This window comes from Oncorhynchus keta, chromosome 10 (assembly GCF_023373465.1).
Source record: "Oncorhynchus keta strain PuntledgeMale-10-30-2019 chromosome 10, Oket_V2, whole genome shotgun sequence".
Classification (NCBI taxonomy): domain Eukaryota; kingdom Metazoa; phylum Chordata; class Actinopteri; order Salmoniformes; family Salmonidae; genus Oncorhynchus; species Oncorhynchus keta.
The window spans coordinates 65,103,554-65,123,829 of NC_068430.1; the positions used below are offsets into that span (position 1 = coordinate 65,103,554).

At 41.9% G+C, this 20,276-nt stretch overlaps 1 protein-coding gene and 1 long non-coding RNA gene across 10 annotated transcripts in view; one reads left to right on the plus strand and one right to left on the minus strand.

Annotated features, from left to right (window-relative positions):
* Nucleotides 1-19,319, minus strand: part of LOC118389224 (uncharacterized) — a 33,715-nt gene extending 14,396 nt beyond the window's left edge. For 6 of the 9 annotated variants that reach the window (XM_035779075.2, XM_035779074.2, XM_035779073.2 and 3 more), the window contains exon 1: nucleotides 4,322-4,875. The gene's annotated coding sequence lies outside the window, so the exon portion shown is untranslated. Of the gene's footprint in view, nucleotides 1-4,321; nucleotides 4,876-19,238 lie in introns of those variants that run through there. The other 3 variants (XM_052527614.1, XM_052527613.1, XM_035779071.2) reach the window with 3 other exon arrangements.
* On the plus strand, nucleotides 7,470-13,314 carry LOC127932295 (uncharacterized). The gene is made up of 3 exons (XR_008144715.1): nucleotides 7,470-7,706; nucleotides 12,247-12,348; nucleotides 12,601-13,314. It is a non-coding gene; the product is annotated as an uncharacterized LOC127932295 (long non-coding RNA).
* Nucleotides 19,320-20,276: the final 957 nt, after the last annotated feature.

Below are 20,276 nucleotides of genomic sequence, written 5' to 3' on the forward strand. Positions count from 1 at the left end.
ATCTTGATGTCACTGCCTAATGCCCATAGGTTAATATTGGGCTCTTTGTTTTGATCTGTTTTCAAGACCTAGTGAAGTTTTATATTCTTATTTTCATCTAAAATGCCGTCTACTCAACTTTCCATCAAGTAGTCTGTCACTTTTTTTTCGAGGGGACCTGAATCCCTGAAAGTGTATAAGAGATATTTATGAATATTTATGATTCAGACTTTCCTGTCTTTTCCTGACAGGGGAGAAGGGGACATGTCCCACTAAGGGTTGGTGTTAAACTGAACAGTGAAAGCCCAGTGAAGACATTTAGACAGTAGAGGCCAACTGGCAAACAGGGGGCATCCTTAAAATGTTCTATCCATGTCACTTGCTATTGAACTTACACTTACATCCTTCTTTTGATATATGAATTAGTATCATAATCATGGCTATCCATGTAACGTACAGTTGACCTTAGACTTCATTAAATATTATACTGAACAAAAAAATAAAAGCAACATGTAAAGTGTTGGTCCCATGTTTCAGGAACTGAAATAAAAGATCCCAGAAATGTTCCATACACACAAAAATATTATTTCTCTAAAATGTTGTGCACTAATTTGTTTATATCCCTGTTAGTGAACATTTCTCATTTGCCAAGATAATCCTTCCACCTGACAGGTGTGGCACATCAAGAAGCTGATTAAACAGCATGATCATTACACAGGTGCACCTTGTGCTGGCGGCAATAGAAGGCCACTTTCAAATGTGCAGTTGTCATACAACACAATGCCATAGATGTCTCAGGTTTTGAGAGAGCATGCAATTGGCATGCTGACTGCAGGAATATCCACCAGAGCTGTTGCCAGAGAATTGAATGTTCATTTCTCTACCATAAGCCGCCTCCAACGTCGTTTTAGAGAATTTGGCAGTACGTCCAACCAGCCTCACAACCGCAGACCATGTGTAACCACGCCAGTCCAGGACCTCCACATCCTTCTTTTTTCACCTGCGGGATCGACTTAAACCAGCCACCCGGACAGCGGATGAAATTGAGTATTTCTGACTGTGCCCCTGCCCAGTCATGTGGAATCCATAGATTAGGGCCTAAGGAATTTGTCAATTAACTGATTTCCTTATATGAAATGTAACTCAGTAAAATTGTTGCGTTTCTTTTCTTGTTCAGTATACATTCGATTCTTCTGTGGATATGCAATGCATAGAGTTTCATAATCAATGTAAAATTCCTGATGTTTTCTTTCCATAGGACCATTGATCCATTCTCAGTCTCTAGCTGTCATTGAAGGTCATATCGCTCCACTTAACACATTTCTGATTGGAATAAACACCGTTGTCAGAAACTGGATGGGGATATATCGATTGATATTAAAGCAGCATCGTCACAGCAGTTAGCCTAGGGCCGATAGCGACGCTACAGATGCTGTACGACCATAAAGGGACTGAAAGACGCTCGATTAAGTTAACCCCGCCATCTGTGGCCTCATCATAATAGTTTCATCAATGGTTATCAGCGAACCATTTACAGCTGACCATCAGTAGAATAACAAAACCCTCAGTCTCTCAAAATGATGATTAGTTGGACAATAGCCATAGCCAACACAGCAGCCAAGAGACTTATCTGCCTATACAGATTGCCTATATACTTGTAGTAATAGAGAGCTTTGGAATGATTGTTGACAAGAAAAATGGTCTAATAAATGTCGCTAGGGCAAAGTGACAGGCTCAAATTGCTGTCTCTCTTTCACCAGCTGACTAATTGCTAAGGGCATTTGGCCTCATGTTTGAAATGCCACTGTATTGATTTTCTAATCATGACAGTTCATGGAAGTCTAGATAGCTCTCACCGAGAGGTGGCTGGCATTTTGTGCCTTTGATGCACTGACGTGTCGCTCTGCACAATTCTGTCCGTATGGAGAGGGTGACCACATGTTGACGTGGATAGTTCACTCCAAAATCCAACGTTGATATTGGTGCACATCCCCTGTCATCTGGTGTGTAGAACCAGCTACATGCCTTAATCATATGAAAGTTAAGGCAAATTCGATCTTTCCCTCTCATCTGGAATTGAAAAACGTAGCTGGACCAAAACAGAATGGTCCGCGACGTGGACTCGGCATTTGACCACGTTTTGAGGGTGTACATTGGAGTGAACTGTCACTTCAACGTTTTGCCACTAGACTTGAGAAATCCAAGAGCGATATTATTAGCGTCATCGTGACCACTTCACTTCGTCTCTCCAGCCTTGACGTGATATGAGGAGGACTCATCGACTCTAACCAGGCTGTACTCATCCCACTGAAGTCATCCCCCCCATCCCTCTTTCTCTCTAATCAGAATTAGCTCTGTTGTTGTACTCCCCTTCTAACCTATGGAGGAGTGGCCATCTCAGAGATGCTTGTTGTCCTTTGTCTCCTCTCTAGATTGTAAATGGCTTCCATGTTTGCCCACAGAATATCACAGACGCATGCATCCATACACGGATGCAAGCACACACACACACACACACACACACACACGCACACGCACACGCACACGCACACGCACACACACACACACACACATCATAATCCCCATAGTGAAGCTTTGATGAAGGATATCAGTGTTAAACTCGTGTTTGAAGGAGGGTTATCCCTCAGAAAATGAGCTCGCAGGAGATCAGGGACACATTGTGTTGGGATCAGGGATGCTAATCTGTCTCAAAAACAATGTTAGCTACCTGCTAAGATGCACAGCCATACCCAAACCCAGGGCCAGTGTTTGCTGAGATAGAGGATTATAGCCCATAGTGTTTGCCTGTACTTTGTTTTATCTACCTGCTGGCTTGGTAGGTTTGTCCCTCTGGTCTGCGTCAAACATAGGTGTGTCGGAAATAGCACCCAATTCCCTATTTGACCATAGGGCTCTCAAAAGTAGTGCACTATTTTACATTTTTGTCATTTAGCAGACGCTCTTATCCAGAGTGACTTAAAATAGTGAGTTTATACATTTTCATATTTTTTTTCGTACTGGTCCCTGTGGAAATCAACCCTGATGTTGCAATATCCATATTGGTCATAGCCCTAGTTCTGGCTTCGTTCCTGGATATAAATGCTGTTCAGATGACGGAGGTGGAGGTGGTTTTATGATTTATTGCAGAGCAAACTCCCACGGCTAAAAGACTGACCCGGGGGCGATGAGCAACACTCAATGTCCACTTCACATATTCAGAGCTAATAGGAGAAAGTGGAGCATTTTTTTATTGCCCAAGCTCTAAAGTGGATATTTCTCCTCAATTATAAGATTTTGATAATTATAACAATTCGGCAAGAGTATCCTTGGCCATGAAATGTCTTTTCCTCTAAAATGCTTTAGTTTACACCCCCTCATCAGCTGTTTAGCGCTACACAAAACTTTAGTCACAGCTAGGAGACATCTCTATAGTCAAAACAACAGCCAATTTCAAAACTGCTGTTTTCTAATTGATCATTTTATTACTTTGTATACAGTATGTTGTGAAGGATCATGGACTCTAATTGCTTCCAATTACCCCAGGCCACGCACCTTCCCTACACACCTGTTCCCAATCCCTTAATCACCTCTCCTCTACCCTTTTCACTCCTCTGACCCCCCTATATTAGCTTCTGAGCACCAGTAATGGGTCATGCCTGGTGATGCCATGGGGCGGCCATTTTAAGTGACTAGTTATTACGTTGTTGGAGATACTATGTGCATATGCTGCCTTTGTGCTATTTTATCTCTTTTGTATATCCATGTGCTTAGTTTGATACTTCTAATGCCCTTTTAAAATTTTGTCCTGGCAGCCTCCTTAGTTTGTCCCATTTCCTGTAATAGTCACCTGGCACTACTTTGTCATGCCTGCACCTTTTATGTTGTGTTCCTAGTGTTTCCAGACCACCACATCCTTGTTATCTACATCCAATCTCCAAGGCCTTACTAGCCACAACTCCTAACCCATCCATCCTACCTGCATACCTACAAGCCCTGTGTGTATGTGTGTGTGAGACCTCTAAACCTGGATTCCTTCTCCATCCACTGAATTTGCATTCTGACAGATGTGCCATGGTAGCAGCAACAGTCCTGAATCTTATAGTCCGTCCTAGTCCGTTTCTTCAATATACATACTTATATATATATATATATATATGACGTACCCTCTCGGATTCATAAGCCAACTTCTTATGGTACCGTGACAATTTGGCAGGAAGGAGAGCTATTGACGTAAACCTTACTCCCAATTACAAATATCATTTTGCAATTCATTTGAATCAGTGCCCGCAATCTGTATCGATGCTTGTTTGCTGGCATCACACACAATCTACAAATTACTAACCTGGGAAGATGATTGCCGTTTCAGACGCAAGCCATGATCTCACCCATAAAATATGGCCAAATGGTGCAGTAAAGAGAACACTCCTCCATGATACTCCTCGAGGCGTTCTGTTCGCAACACTCTTGATTTCACCCCTGCGGATGTTAGGGAGGAGAAAGGGCGACTCAGAGGGAACGTGAAGGTGTGCAGACCTGGAGGAGTCTACAGAAGGTGTTCACTTTTACTTTCAAAAGAACAAAGTCTAGACTTAACCGTTCATTCAGCTTAAGTATTCTGATCATGGCATTCCGAACGCATCATGCGTCTACATCTAAATGTGTCTACCGTGTCTGGATTCCCTGCTCCTGCACTATATTCAAATGCCAGTATGCATTCTACAAACTGGAATAGGCTAAATATGATAACACAACTGATGGCGGTAGCTTACTACTGTAGCTAACTAGCCAGCTAACCTCTGTATCAAGCTAGCAAGCAACGCTAAAGGGATTGCAAACGGGTTTGCATTTCAGGCCAGCAAACATGTTCCTCACAGGCTAAGAATGTATTTCCTCCAACGTTATGATGAAAAGGAGCCTCTCGGGCCCCAAAACTCATTTCCTGAGAATTGTGGGAGGGGTGCTGATGACGTTGCCCACTGTATGCGCTTTTGGTAGTGTGACTGCATCCAGACAGAGGAGAAATCTGTACCCAATGCATTCCAGATCTGATCACAATCAGACAACAAAGCGACTTCTGTGCTTCTAGACCAGTCTTTTCAATGTGACCTTTGATTCTGATAGCAGAAGTCACATGTAAGTGTCAAGTGTAGACATGACCGAGGACTAGTGAGACAGACAGTTCCTCTATTGATTACAGCAGACAGGAGCAGATATGCCTCTTCTTCTCTGTATCAAAGTACTGTATCACCACAGACAGCACAGATTTGTTTTCTTTGCCAAGAAAAGCAAACAGTCCGATTAGGTGTTGGGTCAATGTTTGTGTCTGGAGTGGGGTCTACACTGTCTTATTTCTTTGATATACAGTTGAGTCTAATTTTGTTAAAGAACAATGGTTTCGACTTTTCCTGGAAACCTGGATACCAACTGTGATTGAATAGCGACCACGTGTCGCCTCTCTCAAAGACTCCCCAAGCCAGCCACCCGCAAATGACTTTCACCACTACTCACTCCACCAACACGCCGCTCTGATCATCTCCACCAGTCACCACTGCAAAGTAGCTCGTTACGGCGGTGAGGCAAGGTGACAACGTCACCTCGCACACAAGATTCCTTTTAACAAAGTGTCGGGCAGCTCGTTAGCCCATTTCATAGCACCTAATAAAACTATTACCCTTCAGGATTGATGAACTTGTCCATTAGAGAGAACATCACATTAGGATAAGCTGTTTCCTCCCAGGGATGCTGCTGATGAGAAAATGGCCTCCCTGCTCCATCAATGTTCCCACACCATTTGTGACCCTGAGACTGAAGCCATCTCCCAGGAGAGCGGCTGGCTGCTTTCATCAGCAGTGTTGTTTATTATCTATGAATATCTCCCTGGTTTAGGCAACCAAAACAAATACGCCAGACCAAACATATTACACCCTAATCGATGACAACGGCACTCCACTGGGGTTTAAAAGTGTGTCGTTCTTGTTTTGAGCTCAGATCGGTTCCTGAAGGGGGAAAGTAAAACGCGTGACACGTTGATGCATCTTGTTGGCTGCAGTCTGCAGGGGTGGCAGGTAGCCTAGTGGTTAGAGCTTTGGACTACTAACCAAAAGGTTGTGAGGTCAAATCCCTGAGCTGACAAGTTAAAAATCTGTTGCTCTGCCCCTGAACAAGGCAGTTAACCCAATGCTGTCATTGAAAATAAGAATTTGTTCTTAACTGACTTGCCTAGTTAAAAAACAAACATATTTACCCTTTAACAAAGTGTGTACTTGTTCACTCTAATGGATTGGACAGTTCAGACAGACTTTTGAAAAGCCATCTGCCCGGTACTCAGCCCTGCACCTTTAGACTACTGCCCCAAGTATATATTCATTGAACACTGGTCACCTCACATTCTGTTTATATACTGTTGTTTACTCACTGTGTATGTACTATATTCTTGGCATAGTTCATCCTAATATATCTACTACTGTACATAGGGGAGAGTGGGGTAAGTTGAACCAATTTTACATTCAGCATCATTCCATCAAGGTAAATATAGTATTTACATCAAGGTAAATACAGATATCTACATATATTTGAAGGTGTTGTGTATCCATGGAAATAAGAATTCATATAAACATTAGTTTTGAAAACAAAAAAGAAGTGGTCTCTTGGCTCAACTTCTCCAGGGTATGGGGATAAGAAAAGAAAAAGAAGTGGTCTCTTGGCTCAACTTCTCCAGGGTATGGGGATAAGAAAAGAAAAAGAAGTGGTCTCTTGGCTCAACTTCTCCAGGGTATGGGGATAAGAAAAGAAAAAGAAGTGGTCTCTTGGCTCAACTTCTCCAGGGTATGGGGATAAGAAAAAAACATGTATGTACTGAATTAAATATTACCACTCACCTTTTTAAAACCATGACTATCTTAATTTCCCAAATACAATTCAAAACAATCACAATTGCTTTTATTGTCTTTTAAGCATCTTTTAGCAGAGGCTTAACACCTGCAGTAACAAAAACGTACTTTTTTGAACACAACATAGGCCAGGCCCTGTTGTTATGTCATATCCCAGTGATAATGTCTTGCATTACACCTGGGAAGGAAACACTTTTTACTCAACTTGTCTTTGGCTCAACCAATGGCTCAACTTACCCCAAGGAAAACATTTTGCTACATTACACACACAGTTACAAGGGTGCCCTTTCATGATAGGCTTACAATTTCACATTGAAGCTTATCTATAAAATGATCTACTTTGGTTTAGATACTAGCATCGTGAAACGTCTTGGCCTAGATCGTGAAACGTAAGTGGCCTCGAGGAAGTTTTTCCTCTATTCCTAGACACAACCCAAAGCACACACTCTTTATCTGGTAACTGTTCTATTGTCTTAGATGTAGTTCTTAGGAAGTAGGTGGAGTAAATTAAACATCCTTTTCAATAGGTATCGGAAATTAAACCTGAAACATTGTCACTGTCGTTCCACGTGGCACACGCTCAATTTATCTTTCCGGACGGTGCTGCTTTGAACAACCTCAAAGTGTCTCTGTCTGAAAAGTAAACTAATTGACTTTCACAACCTGTCAGAAACGGGCTTCAACTAGTTCAACAGCAGCCAGTGGGGTTTGTCTCCCTGTCAGAATGAGGTTTGTTGCTGAGCAAAGCTTGAGGTGACAGTCGGAGGAACACACATCAACAGAGCTTTGCGTTGGGCGGCTGCCAAGGCCATCCACTGAGATATTCACACGGCTGAGGTGAGATAAACACCAACAGGCTGCTGCTGGGTTGATATCAGAAATACCACAAACCTCTGCAAACTGTAGGTTTATGTTTAGAGAGGCTTGAACGTAGATATCATCAGAGAATGAGAGACAGACATACAGATCTATGTAACCTTTTCCAGAGAGGCTCAACAGTCGCATGCTGTGCTCAAACAAATGGAACATATCCATTTACCAAGGTCACAGCCTGCACTGCACTTCAGGTAATTTTATATGGGAACTGAGTGTGTGTACGTGTGTATTTCACCATGTGCATACTTCTACAATATAAACTCAGCAAAAAAAGAAAACGGCCCTTTTTCAGGACCCTGTCTTTTCAAAGATAATTCGTAAACATCCAAATAATTTCACAGATTGTAATGGGGTGCGTGCTGGTGGCAGGGAAGTCAGGCGCAGGAGAAGGAAATGAGTATAAATGGAGTTATTTAGTAAATGCTTACAAACTCCGAAAACCAACATACAAAATAAAGAAAGTGGGTAAAAACCCATCGCACACCATAACATACTTTACACCAATACATACAACAAACAATTCCTGACAAGGACCTGGGGGAAAACAGAGGGAAAATATAGAACATGTAATTTAGGGAATTGAAACCAGGTGAGTGTGAAAACAAGACAAAACAAATGGAACATGAAAAATGGATCGGCGATGGCTAGAAGACCGGTGACGTCGACCGCCCGAACAAGGAGATGAACAGACTTCGGCAGAAGTCGTGACACAGATCTTCATTGTAAAGGGTTTAAACACTGTTTCCCATGCTTGTTCAATGAACCATAAACAATTAATGAACATGCACCTGTGGAACGGTCATTAAGACACTAACAGCTGTCAGGTGGTAGGCAATTAAGGTCACAGTTAAGAAAACTTAGGACACTTTCTACTTTCTACTGACTCTGAAAAACACCAAAAGAAAGATGCCCAGGGTCCCTGCTCATCTCAGCAGGGTAGCCTAGTGGTTAGAGCGTTGGACTAGTAACCGAAAGGTTTCAAGTTCGAATCCCCGAGCTGACAAGGTACAAATCTGTCGTTATGCCCCTGAACAGGCAGTTAACCCACTGTTCCTAGGCTCTCATTGAAAATAAGAATTTGTTCTTAACTGACTTGCCTAGTAAAATAAAGGTTACATTTTTTTTAAAAATAAAATAAATTCTGCGTGAATGTGCCTTAGGCATGCTGCAAGGAGGCATGAGGACTGCAGATGTGGCCAGGGCAATAAATTGCAATGTCCGTACTGTGAGACGCCTAACACAGCATTACAGGGAGACAGGACGGACAGCTGATCATCCTCGCAGTGGCAGACCATGTGTAACAACACATGCACCAGATCAGTACATCCAAACATCACACCTGCGGGACAGGTACAGGATGGCAACAACAATTGCCCGAGTTACACCAGGAACGCACAATCCCTCCATCAGTGCTCCGAGTGTCCGCAATAGGATGGGAGAGGCTGGACTGAGGGCTTGTAGACCTGTTGTAAGGCAGGCCCTCACCAGATATCACCTGCAACAACGTTGCCGATGGGAACAAACCCACTGTCGCTGGACCAGACAGGACTGGCAAAAAGTGCTCTTCTCTGACGAGACAAGGTTTTGTCTCACCTGGGGTGATGGTCGGATTCACGTTTATCGTCGTAGGACTGAGCGATACACAGAGGCCTGTACTCTGGAGCGGGATCGATTTCGAGGTGGAGGGTCCGTCATGGTCTGTGGCGGTGTGTCACAGCATCATCGGACTGAGCCTGTTGTCATTGCAAACAATCTAAACTCTGCATTACAGGGAAGACATCCTCATGTGGTACCCTTCCTGCAGGCTCATCCTGACATGACTCTCCAGCATGACAATGCCACCAGCCATACTGCTCGTTGTGTGTGATTTCCTGCAAGACAGGAATGTCAGTGTTCTGCCATGGCCAGCGAATAACCTGTTGGATCAGAGGGTGAGGGCTAGGGCCATTCCCCCCCAGAAATGTCTGGGAACTTGCAGGTGCCTTGGTGGTAGAGTGGGGTAACATCTCACAGTAAGAACTGGCAAATCTGGTGCAGTCCATGAGGAGGAGATGCACTGCAGTACTTAATGCAGCTGGTGGCCACCCCGCTTTGTTCAGGGACACATTATTCCATTTATGTTAGTAACATGTCTGTGGAACTTGTTCAGTTTATGTCTCAGTTGTTGAATCTTATGTTCATACAAATATTTGCTGAAAAGAAACACAATTGACAGTGAGAGTTTATTTTGTGGATATATTGAAGAAACACCAAGATCGGTCAGGAAGTTCAAGCTTGGTCGCAAATGGGTCTTCCAAATGGACAATGCATACTTAACGTTGTGGCAAAATGGCTTAAGGACAACAAAGTCAAGGTAGTGGAGTGGCCATCACAAAGCCTTGACCTCAATCCCATAGAAGATTTGTGGGCAGAACTGAGAGAGTGTGTGCGAGCAAGGCCTACAAACCTGACTCAGTTACACCAGCTCTGTCAGGAGGAATGGGCCAAAATTCACCCAACTTATTGTGGGAAGCTTGTGGAAGGCTACCCAAAACGTTTGACCCAAGTTAAACCATTTAAAGGCAATGTTACCAAATACTAGTCGAGTGTATTTAAACTTCTGACCCACTGGGAATGTGATGAAAGAAATAAAAGCTGAATTAAATTCTCTACTATTATTCTGACATATCACATTCTTAAAATAAAGTGGTGATCCTAACTGACCTAAGGCAGGGACATTTTACTAGGATGAAATGTCAGGAATTGTTCAAAACTGAGTTTAAATGTATTTGGCTAAGGTGTAAGTAAACTTCTGACTTCAACTGTATATCCAGTATCAGTCAAAGGTTTGGACACACCTACTCATTCCAGTATATATTTTCTACATTTGGAATAATAGTGAAGACATCAAAACTGTGAAATAACACATGGAATCATGTAGTATTCAACAAGTGTATTAAATGTCATTATTCAAAGTAGCCACCCTTTGCCTAGATGACAGCTTTGCACACTCTTAGCATTCTCTCAATCAGCCCCATGAGGTAGTGACATGGAATGCATTCCAAATAACAGGGGTGCTTTGTTAAAGGTTAAAGGTTCATTTGTGGAATTTCTTTCCTTTTTAATGCATTTGAGCCAATCAGTTGTGTTGTGACAAGGTAGGGGTGGCATACATAAGATAGCCCTATTAGTTAAAAGACCAAGTCCATATTATGGCAGAACAGCTTAAATATGAAGAGAAACAGTCCATTACTTTTAAGACATGAAGGTCAATCAATAAAGATTTTTTTTTTTTAAGTTTCTTCATGTGCAGTCGCAAAAACAATCAAGCGCTATAAGACACAGAGTTACCTCTGCTGTAGAGGATAAGTTGTCGGTGAAATTCATACTGAGAGAGACTTTGTAATTTCTTCAGACAAACATCTGTATTTAATATCGATTCATTTTTGCAATAACAAAACTAGTCAACCCAACAGCATGTACACAAATGCAGAGTTATTTATATAGCTGACACAAAGAATGCTTAGTCATGGTTGGTTCCACCCCTCATGCAAATTGGGGCATCATTTGCCACTCTGGGTTCATCCAGTTGTAATCTGCACGGGGTGGTTGTCTTAACCCCACCCTGGCTTAGTTTCCCAGTTGCAAGGATCATTTTGAGACAATGAGAGATTGTTCTACTCCTTAGCTATCTCTACTTAACACGTGTCTATGCAATAGAGTCGAACTCATTTGTCATCTCAAGCCATCTCTAGTGACCATACTCCCAGATTAGCTGCAGGGAACTACATTGAAGACAATAAAAGCACAGCATCAGCAGGACAGAAATATCTTCCTATGTGTAAAGTATTGATGGCTAACTATTAATATCAAACAAATCCGGTAAATATGTAATTTTTCCATCCCAGTTCATTAGAGTTAACTGCACCTCAGATTGGAGCCCAAATAAATGCTTCAGAATTCAAGTAAGAGACACATCTCAACATCAACTGTTCAGAGGAACCTGCATGAATCAGGCCTTCATGGTCAAATTGGTGCAAAGAAACAACTACTAAAGGACACCAATAATAAGAATAGACTTGCTTTGGCCAAGAAAGACGAGAAATAGACATTAGACCCGGTGGAAAGCTCTCCTTTGGTCTGATGAGTACAAATTTGAGAATTTTTGTTCCAATCGCAGTGTCTTTGAGAGATGCAGAGTAGGTGAATGGATGATCTCTGCATGTGTGGTTCCCACGGTGAAACGTGGAGGAGGATGTGTGATGGTGTGGGGGTGTTTTGCTGGTGACACTGTCAGTGATTTATTTAGAATTCAAGGCACACTTAACCAGCATGGCTACCACAGCATTTTGCTGAGATATTCCATCCCATCTGGTTTGCATTAGTGGGACTATAATTTGTTTTTCAATAGGACAATGACCCAAAACACACCTCCAGGCTGTGTAAGGGCTATTTGACCAAGAAGGAGAGTGATGGAGTGCTGCATCAGATAAACCTGACCTCCACAATCACCTATCCTCAGGTGCCCAGCATCTGTGGGAACTCCTTCAAGACTGTTAGAAAGCATTCCAGGTGAAGCTGGTTGAGAGAATGGCAAGAGCGTGCAAAGCTGTCAAGGCAAAGGGTGAGTACTTTTAAGAATCTAGAATCTAAAATATTTGGATTTGTTTAACACTTTTTTTGGGTTACTACATGATTCCATATGTTTTGATATCCTCTATATTATTCTACAATAAAGAAAAACCCTTCAATGAGTAGGTGCGTCCAACTTTTGAATGATACTGTATGTACATATTTGGAGGAATTTTGCTTGTTTAAGTGCTACCTTCCCCTCCCCTTCCCTTTCCTTTCCTGTCCTTTCCTGTTTCCCTTATAGAATAGTGCCCGGTTAAGGAAGGATGCAGCTGCAGGGAGTCTCTTGTACATTCCAAGAAGATCATGCCTACTTCACAGTACTTTCCAGAGAACAAACGGAGGATTGGCTAATTCAACAATAATACCGGTTTCCCTTTGCCCTGTTTCAACCTGCCTAATCTGTCTATTTACCGACAATGACAGATAAAGGGTGCACACACTGCCCAACTTTTTGAATTCTCCTCTCGATTCCTCTTTTTTACAACTTTGGCACAGTGTGAGATACCAAATTCATGTATGAACTTGGAAACTGTGTACTGTCCCAGCAAACATGACCCTATTGACCCCATGTGGGTATTCGGTGGGCAAGGCATAGCCCACACCAAGCCCACGCCTGCCCAACACAGACTAGCCCACAGAAATCCCACATAACGCCAACACGGGCTAGCCTGCAAGCCCAGCTCCAGATCGCCCACACCAAGCCCAGCTAGAGGCAGGGCCTCATTATAATATTTGGAGGCGTGGTTTGTACACATTACTTTTGTGCAACCATTACTGTGTGTCATTCCAGTTTAAGTTCTCTGTTGTGCGATGCCCAATTTTTCTGTACAATGCCAATGATGAAGTCTTTAAAAGGTGTGTGTGAAATTTCTATAAACTAGTGTACCTGTGAGGATTTTCTACACTGGACAACTTGTTACAGCTGTAATAATGCCAAAGTCATTATTAAGATATAAGGGGGTATTATAGCTGTCATGACGTTGGCCTGTGGGTAAAGTATTTATGGGGGGGGTCATAAACCTTTCTCTCTTCCCTCTCTCTTGACTCCACAGAGGGACTCCTGAATAGCCTTTGTTAAACAGAGATTCTGGGAACATCAAAAGGTGGGGGGAAATGAACCATATTTTGGTAATCCAACCAGTTGAACATATGCATTGGTACTTATTGAATATGATGTCAGTCCGGTTGTCATCTGAGACATTCTCATCAATGATAGGATGACAAACGGTACAGTGGAAAGTCTACACATGAAAGTCCAGATTCACATGGAATTGTTGTGCAATTTAAATGTTTGAATATGAAATTATTTGGGAGGGGAAGAAATGTGATTTTAGCTTCTAAAATGTGATAATTGGGTTTTCATGAGTGAATTAGGCCCGACTCAGTGGCCCGCCCACTCCTCTCCCTTCCTATATAAAGCCTTGACGACAATATAACTTTCTGTTCCGGGTACATTAGGATGACGATCCGATGTCAGAAGGGTTCAGATAATAACTACAGAATGAAGCCAACCTCAACGTGAGCTTTGGTTGTGAATGGTATGAACTTTGCACTCTTATTCGCTACAGAAGTGATACCTCCTAGCCGTTGAGTTAGCAGAGGCCACTGTAAATGTGGGCTTGGAAAGGACGAACAGAGTATCCCGTCTACCACACAACATAGCCAATTTACCACCAGGGACATTCTTCCGAGGACAGGAATATCTCTGTTGGCCAACACGACCAGCTTCTACGACCAACCTACCGAAGCGCAGCTCAGAGTAAATATTTATTGCATTTTCTTTTTCCAAATGGGCGGTAATTCAGAATACATAAGATTCTGTATTTACGATAGAGTATTTGCCTATGGCCCGATAGAGACATCGCTTCTCCCTTTGTTCTTCAGTCTTCCCGCTCTTTCACTCAAACCCAACCCACTTTCTTTGGGTAACCAGCTGTTATATCTGTTCCGTCCGCTAGAGACGTTTTCCTTTATGACATAATTTGTAATCAATGTATGATTCATTCTGTGTATATGTAATTCTGTGTGATTAGTTAGGTATTTAGTAAATAAACAATTTAACCCAATTTTGTATTGCTGATTCAACTTGTTAGCCAGGGTTCGTGAAGATAACCAAGAATTTACAACTTTCAGATGAGACTGAAATAAGGTGATGATTAATATTGACTGCTATTGATGTAAAATATTATTAGGTCTTTAAGAGTTTATTCGGAAGATAACTGCTCTATCAATATTATTTTGTGGTGCCCCGACTATCTAGTTAATTACATTTACATGATTAGCTCAATCAGGTAATATTAAATACAGAGAAAGGATTTTATAGAAGAGCATGTCATATCACTTAATCCAAAGACACGACATAGCCAAAGACACGACATAGCTAAGCTCAATAAAATTCACAAGTTAGTTTAAAACCCTTTATCATGGTTGGTGTTTTGACGAATTTGTCCAAAATCGTGTGACATAAAACATGACTTTTCAGTCCTTGCATTTATGGCAGTGTAAGTTGTCGTTATATCATATATTTAGCATTAATCAGTTAAATTAGACATTGAACCTTGTAAGAATCCTGGATCTAGCTGTCAGACAGTTTTTTGTATAGAGATCTTCAAAATGCAGTGTAACTATGTAACATTTCGTGTCCTGCACAAAATGCACTGTTGGGGCTAGGAACGCAAGCATTTCGCTACTGGCAATAACATGCTAAAAAGGTTGTATCCCAATGAGCAGAGTTGGGATACAGCCTTTATAGACTATGCACATCCTTCTGAGTACATGGTAAACTACAGATGTGTGGAATGGGTCAAAGGTGAAGTTTTGTATGTGAGAAAGGAATATCTCCCAGCCAGATAGCATTTGCTGTGAAAACTGTTCTAATTGTGTATAAACCAGAGTTTGGCCCCTAAGACAAGGTTCTTCTTATCAGCTGCCCATACCAGAGCATACCATCTCCTCCCTGGTACCTCACAGTACACTAACACCAATTAAATCTATGGAGTCAGTTGCCAGCCTAAATCCCAGAACCCAGCTCAGTTCACACAGACACAGATGAGGGAGTACTGAGAAACCTTATTCGATGCATAAACAGTATTAAAACATGATCTTGTCAGTTTCTACCATAAAGGCAACTCTAAAATGTGCCGTTTGTCACACAACACAATGCCACAGTAGTTTTGAGGGAGCATGCAATTGCTGACTGCAGCAATGTCCACCAGAGTTGTTACCAGAGAATTTAATGTGAATTTCTCTACTATAAGCCGCCTCCAACATAGTTTTAGAGAATTTGGCAGTATGTCCAACCGGCCTCACAACCGCAGACCACGTGTATGGGCAGGCATACACTACGGACAACGAACACAAATACAGATGCATATCTGTATTCCCAGTCATGTGAAATCCATATATTAGGGCCTACGGAATTGATTTCAACTGACTGATTTCCTCAGATGAACTATAACTCAGTAAAATCTTTTAAATTGTTCTAGAGATTCTGAGTCAGAGTCCAGGCTCTGTTGCAGCCGGCCAATACCGGAAGACCCATGGGGCGGTGCACAATTGGCCCAGCACCGTCCGGGTTAGGGGAGGGTTTGGCCGGCAGGGATGTCCTTAACCCATCACGCACTAGTGACTCCTTTGGGGGGCGGGAGCAGTGCACGCTGACACGGTCGACAGGCGTATGGTGTTTCCTCTGACACATTGGTGCGGCTGGCTTCCAGGTTAAGTGGGCATTGTGTCAAAAGCTGCAAAGCTGTCATCAAGGCAAACGGTAGCTACTTTGAATAATCTAAAATATATTTTGATTTGTGTAACACTTTTTTGGTTACTACATGATTCCATATGTGTTATTTCATAGTTTTGATGTCTTCACTATTATTCTACAATGTAGAAAATAGTACAAATAAAAGACAAACCCTTAAATGAGTAGGGTTGTCCAAACTTTTGACTGGTACTGTATGTGGAACTGCATAAAAATAATAATTTGGGGGGTTTGAAACCATTTTGAATTGTTGATCTGAATGTCGCATATTGGCCCCATTATTTATAAAGACCCGTATGAAAAACTGAACAGTTTCTCTTTTAAAAACATATGTATGATAGCAACAACTTGGTTGTGTTTCTGATACAGACGTTTAATTAAATTGTAATTAATAACTCAAATACATTTCTATTAAATAGAAATGTTGGCCGCCTACATGTGGCCAATATTTTAGCCCGCATTAGGCCAATGTGGACATGTTTTCTGGGGTGCCGAGGCAGACGTTTTGTAATGGCATTACTCACATGGCCTGAGGGCTCAATCACTGTTGGGCAACCTGGGTACATTATTATAGGGAAGGTTTACCGCAGAAGATGAAGGCAACAAAGTAACACATCCATCTTTGACAATTTTGCTCAGTATGATGGCCTGAAGCTACACAACATGTAAACATACACCACCAACACAGCAAAGGCAAAGACGCAGCAAAGACTTAACTGGAACCTTGCAGGAAATGGAGTGGGATTTTTTTAGATGGTGGTTAGCAGTGGCAATTTTAGCATGTACATCTTGGTGGGGCAATCAAAAACAAAATGTGGGATGCATGCCAGGAAGCCACAACACAAGATTAAACAATACATTAATTGCACTATAACGGTGACAAACGGTGCCCACAAACTGTTAGGGCCTACATAAACCTGTCCCAACAGCAGTCCCAACACCTTACCACTGCTACACCTGACTATCAGCGGAGCCTTGTCTGGCAGCGAAACAGTTATTTCAGCCTCATTTACTTTCTTTACAGAAAAAACATAGCTGATATTGCTGACTTGCTTCAGCAAATGTGGTTTCTACTGACAATTGAGATGTACAAACTATGGCATGAGAGGCAATCCGTAATATCGATGAAGACATTAATGAGCGAGCGACGACAGACGTAGTCGATATAACTAGTTGTTCACACCTTTGAAATGTACAGCGACAGAATTCAGAACAGGGGCCATTTTTACAGTGTACTCTCTGTACACCAGGTTAGAACTATAGGATCAATAAATGGGGCATATAAACACACAATGAAAGCTCTTACAATATTCATTGACATTTCTCTAAAACAGGTTATAGGCTACATGTGCACCACCAAGTTAGAATAGTATGTGAAATTAAGAGGTGAAAATGGACCAAATTATTAAGGTGAGTCACATTGAACGCTGTTTGGGTGTTTGCTTGTCAAGAATTATACATATATCACTATTTGACGCTTAAATAAGCTTTTAACTTGACACGCCAAATAACACAATTCTATTATAGAATGTTGTCTGTGCTGAATTTGCACGTGCAAGCCAAGCGCCACAACTACTATCATTTGCACTGTCAAAGCTGTATGAAACAAGCACACACCGACCACAAACGGTGTGTGTACAATACCGCGTTGGTGAAAATAGACCAAATCCTACCTCATGATGCCATCTATTTTGTGAAGTGCACCAGTCCCTCCTGGAGCAAAACACCCCCACAACATGATGCTGCCACCCCCGTGCTTCATGGTTGGGCTGGTGTTCTTCGGCTTGCAAGCCTCCCCCTTTTTCCTCCAAACATAAGGATGGTCATTATGGCCAAACAGTTCTATTTTTGTTTCATCAGACCAGAGGACATTTCTCCAAAAAGTACAATCTTTGTCCCCATGTGCAGTTGCAAACCATAGTCTGGCTTTTTTATGGCGGTTTTGGAGCAGGTTATTTCAGGTTATGTCAATATAGGTCTCGTTTTACTGTGGATATAGATACTTTTGTACCTGTTTCCTCCAGCATCTTCACAAGGTCCTTTGCTGTTGTTCTGGGATTGATTTGCACTTTTCGCACCAAAGTACATTCATCTCTAGGAGACAGAATGCGTCTCCATCCTAAGCGGTATGATGGCTGCGTGGTACCATGGTGTTTATACTTGCATACTATTGTTTGTACAGATGAACGTGGTACATTCAAGCGTTTGGAAATTGCTCCCAAGGATGGACCAGACTTGTGGAGGTCTCCACATTTTTTTCTGAGGTCTTGGCTGATTTCTTTGAATTTTCCCATGATGTCAAGCAAAGAGGCACTGAGTTTGAAGGTAGGCCTTGAAATACATCCACAGGTACACCTCCAATTGACTCAAATGATGTCAGAAGCTTCTAAAGCCATGACATTATTTTCTGGAATTTTCCAAGCTGTTTAAAGGCACAGCCAATTTGGTGAAATGTAAACTTCTGACCCACTGGAATTGTGATACAGGGAATTATAAGTGAAACAATCTGTCTGTAAATAATAGTTGGAAAAATGACTTGTGTCATGCACAAAGTAGGTGTCCTAACCGACTTGCCAAAACTATAGTTTGTTCACAAGAAATTTGTGGAGTGGTTAAAAAACGAGTTTTAATGACTCCAACCTACGTCTATCTAAACTTCTGACTTCAACTGTATATATGTATATATTTTTTGTTCCTAAATATGTGGGGCTCAAAAAGCAGGTCACCACTGGTGGTTAGGGTTGAATAGGGTTTGCAACATTTTTGTAGCTTTCCCAAAAGTATTTCTGGAAAACCTCTGAATTTTGGGAAAGTGGAGTTTTGCAACCATACTCTTGCTCTCTCTTTGCTACACAGTGCAGACATAGAAGTATCTATAACTGCAGGGAAACAGTATCCTAACAATGCATATTCTCATAATTGCAACAGAGCACTCACCCCAGCAATGAAACATGAATCTACAGATGATTATCAGTTCTTGCTAGCAATCAGACATTCAGCTATTGTTAAGACCATACAGCACACTACACCAAGTACAGCAACTATAAAAGTCATCTTACTGTTGCTCTACTGTACAGTTAGAACCGTTTGTTAATATTGAATGTAGCATTCCACGTACATACCTTGTCTTGCCTGGCTGCTTGTGAAATGTGAATGGATTGCTTCTCAGTTTTGCTTTCCTTATTTAACAAACTGCTATTTCAGTAGGGTATTTCCTGTCACCCTTTCCATGGTGCCTGTTTCCCTTTCATATACAGGAAGTTGCCTATCACCTACCACTTCTTAACACGAAGTCACTTCTCTATTGGAAAGTGGACATTCCCTGTTGGTTACGTCACCCTCCTTGTGATTATACCCTGTATATAAATATATACATATTTGTGCTGTATAGTGTTTGGCATTGACAAAAAATGTTCAGCCCAGTCAAAACTGTTCGCTGCTCTGGCTCCCCAATGGTGGAACAAACTCCCTCACGACGCCAGGACAGCGGAGTCAATCACCACCTTCCAGAGACACCTGAAACCCCACCTCTTTAAGGAATACCTAGGATAGGATAAAGTAATCCTTCTCACCCCCCCCCCCCTTAAAAGATTTAGATGCACTATTGTAAAGTGGCTGTTCCACTGGATGTCATAAGGTGAATGCACCAATTTGTAAGTCGCTCTGGATAAGAGCGTCTGCTAAATAACTTAAATGTAAATGTAAATGTAAAAAAACATTTGAGATCTAGGACCAGGCAATAATGCCTAAGGAGAAGATTTTCCACTTCTCACATTACCCCAAGAAATCACTACACCCTAGAGAGAGGACGGCAGAGGATAAGTAGAGAATAGTTGTATGTCTGTGTACTAATTCCCTCTCATAGCAACTCAGCGAGCTGAAGTAAGCTTCTGTTATTGCCAGGAGCATTATGGGTCCCTAAATATTTAAAATAAACTATCGATCTGCTTCACTGAGGGCCACATAAATGCTTTTCTTTCAGTGGTCTAGTAAAAACATGGACTGCGTCCCAAATGGTCCTCAATCCCTATATAGTAAGGATCTGAAAAAGTAGTGCACTACACAGTGAATAGGGTGCCATTTGGTGCATAGACATGCTTTAGTGGCATAGTTGTTATAGAGTGTTGTGCAACTGCTGGAAAATATGAGAAACCTTATAA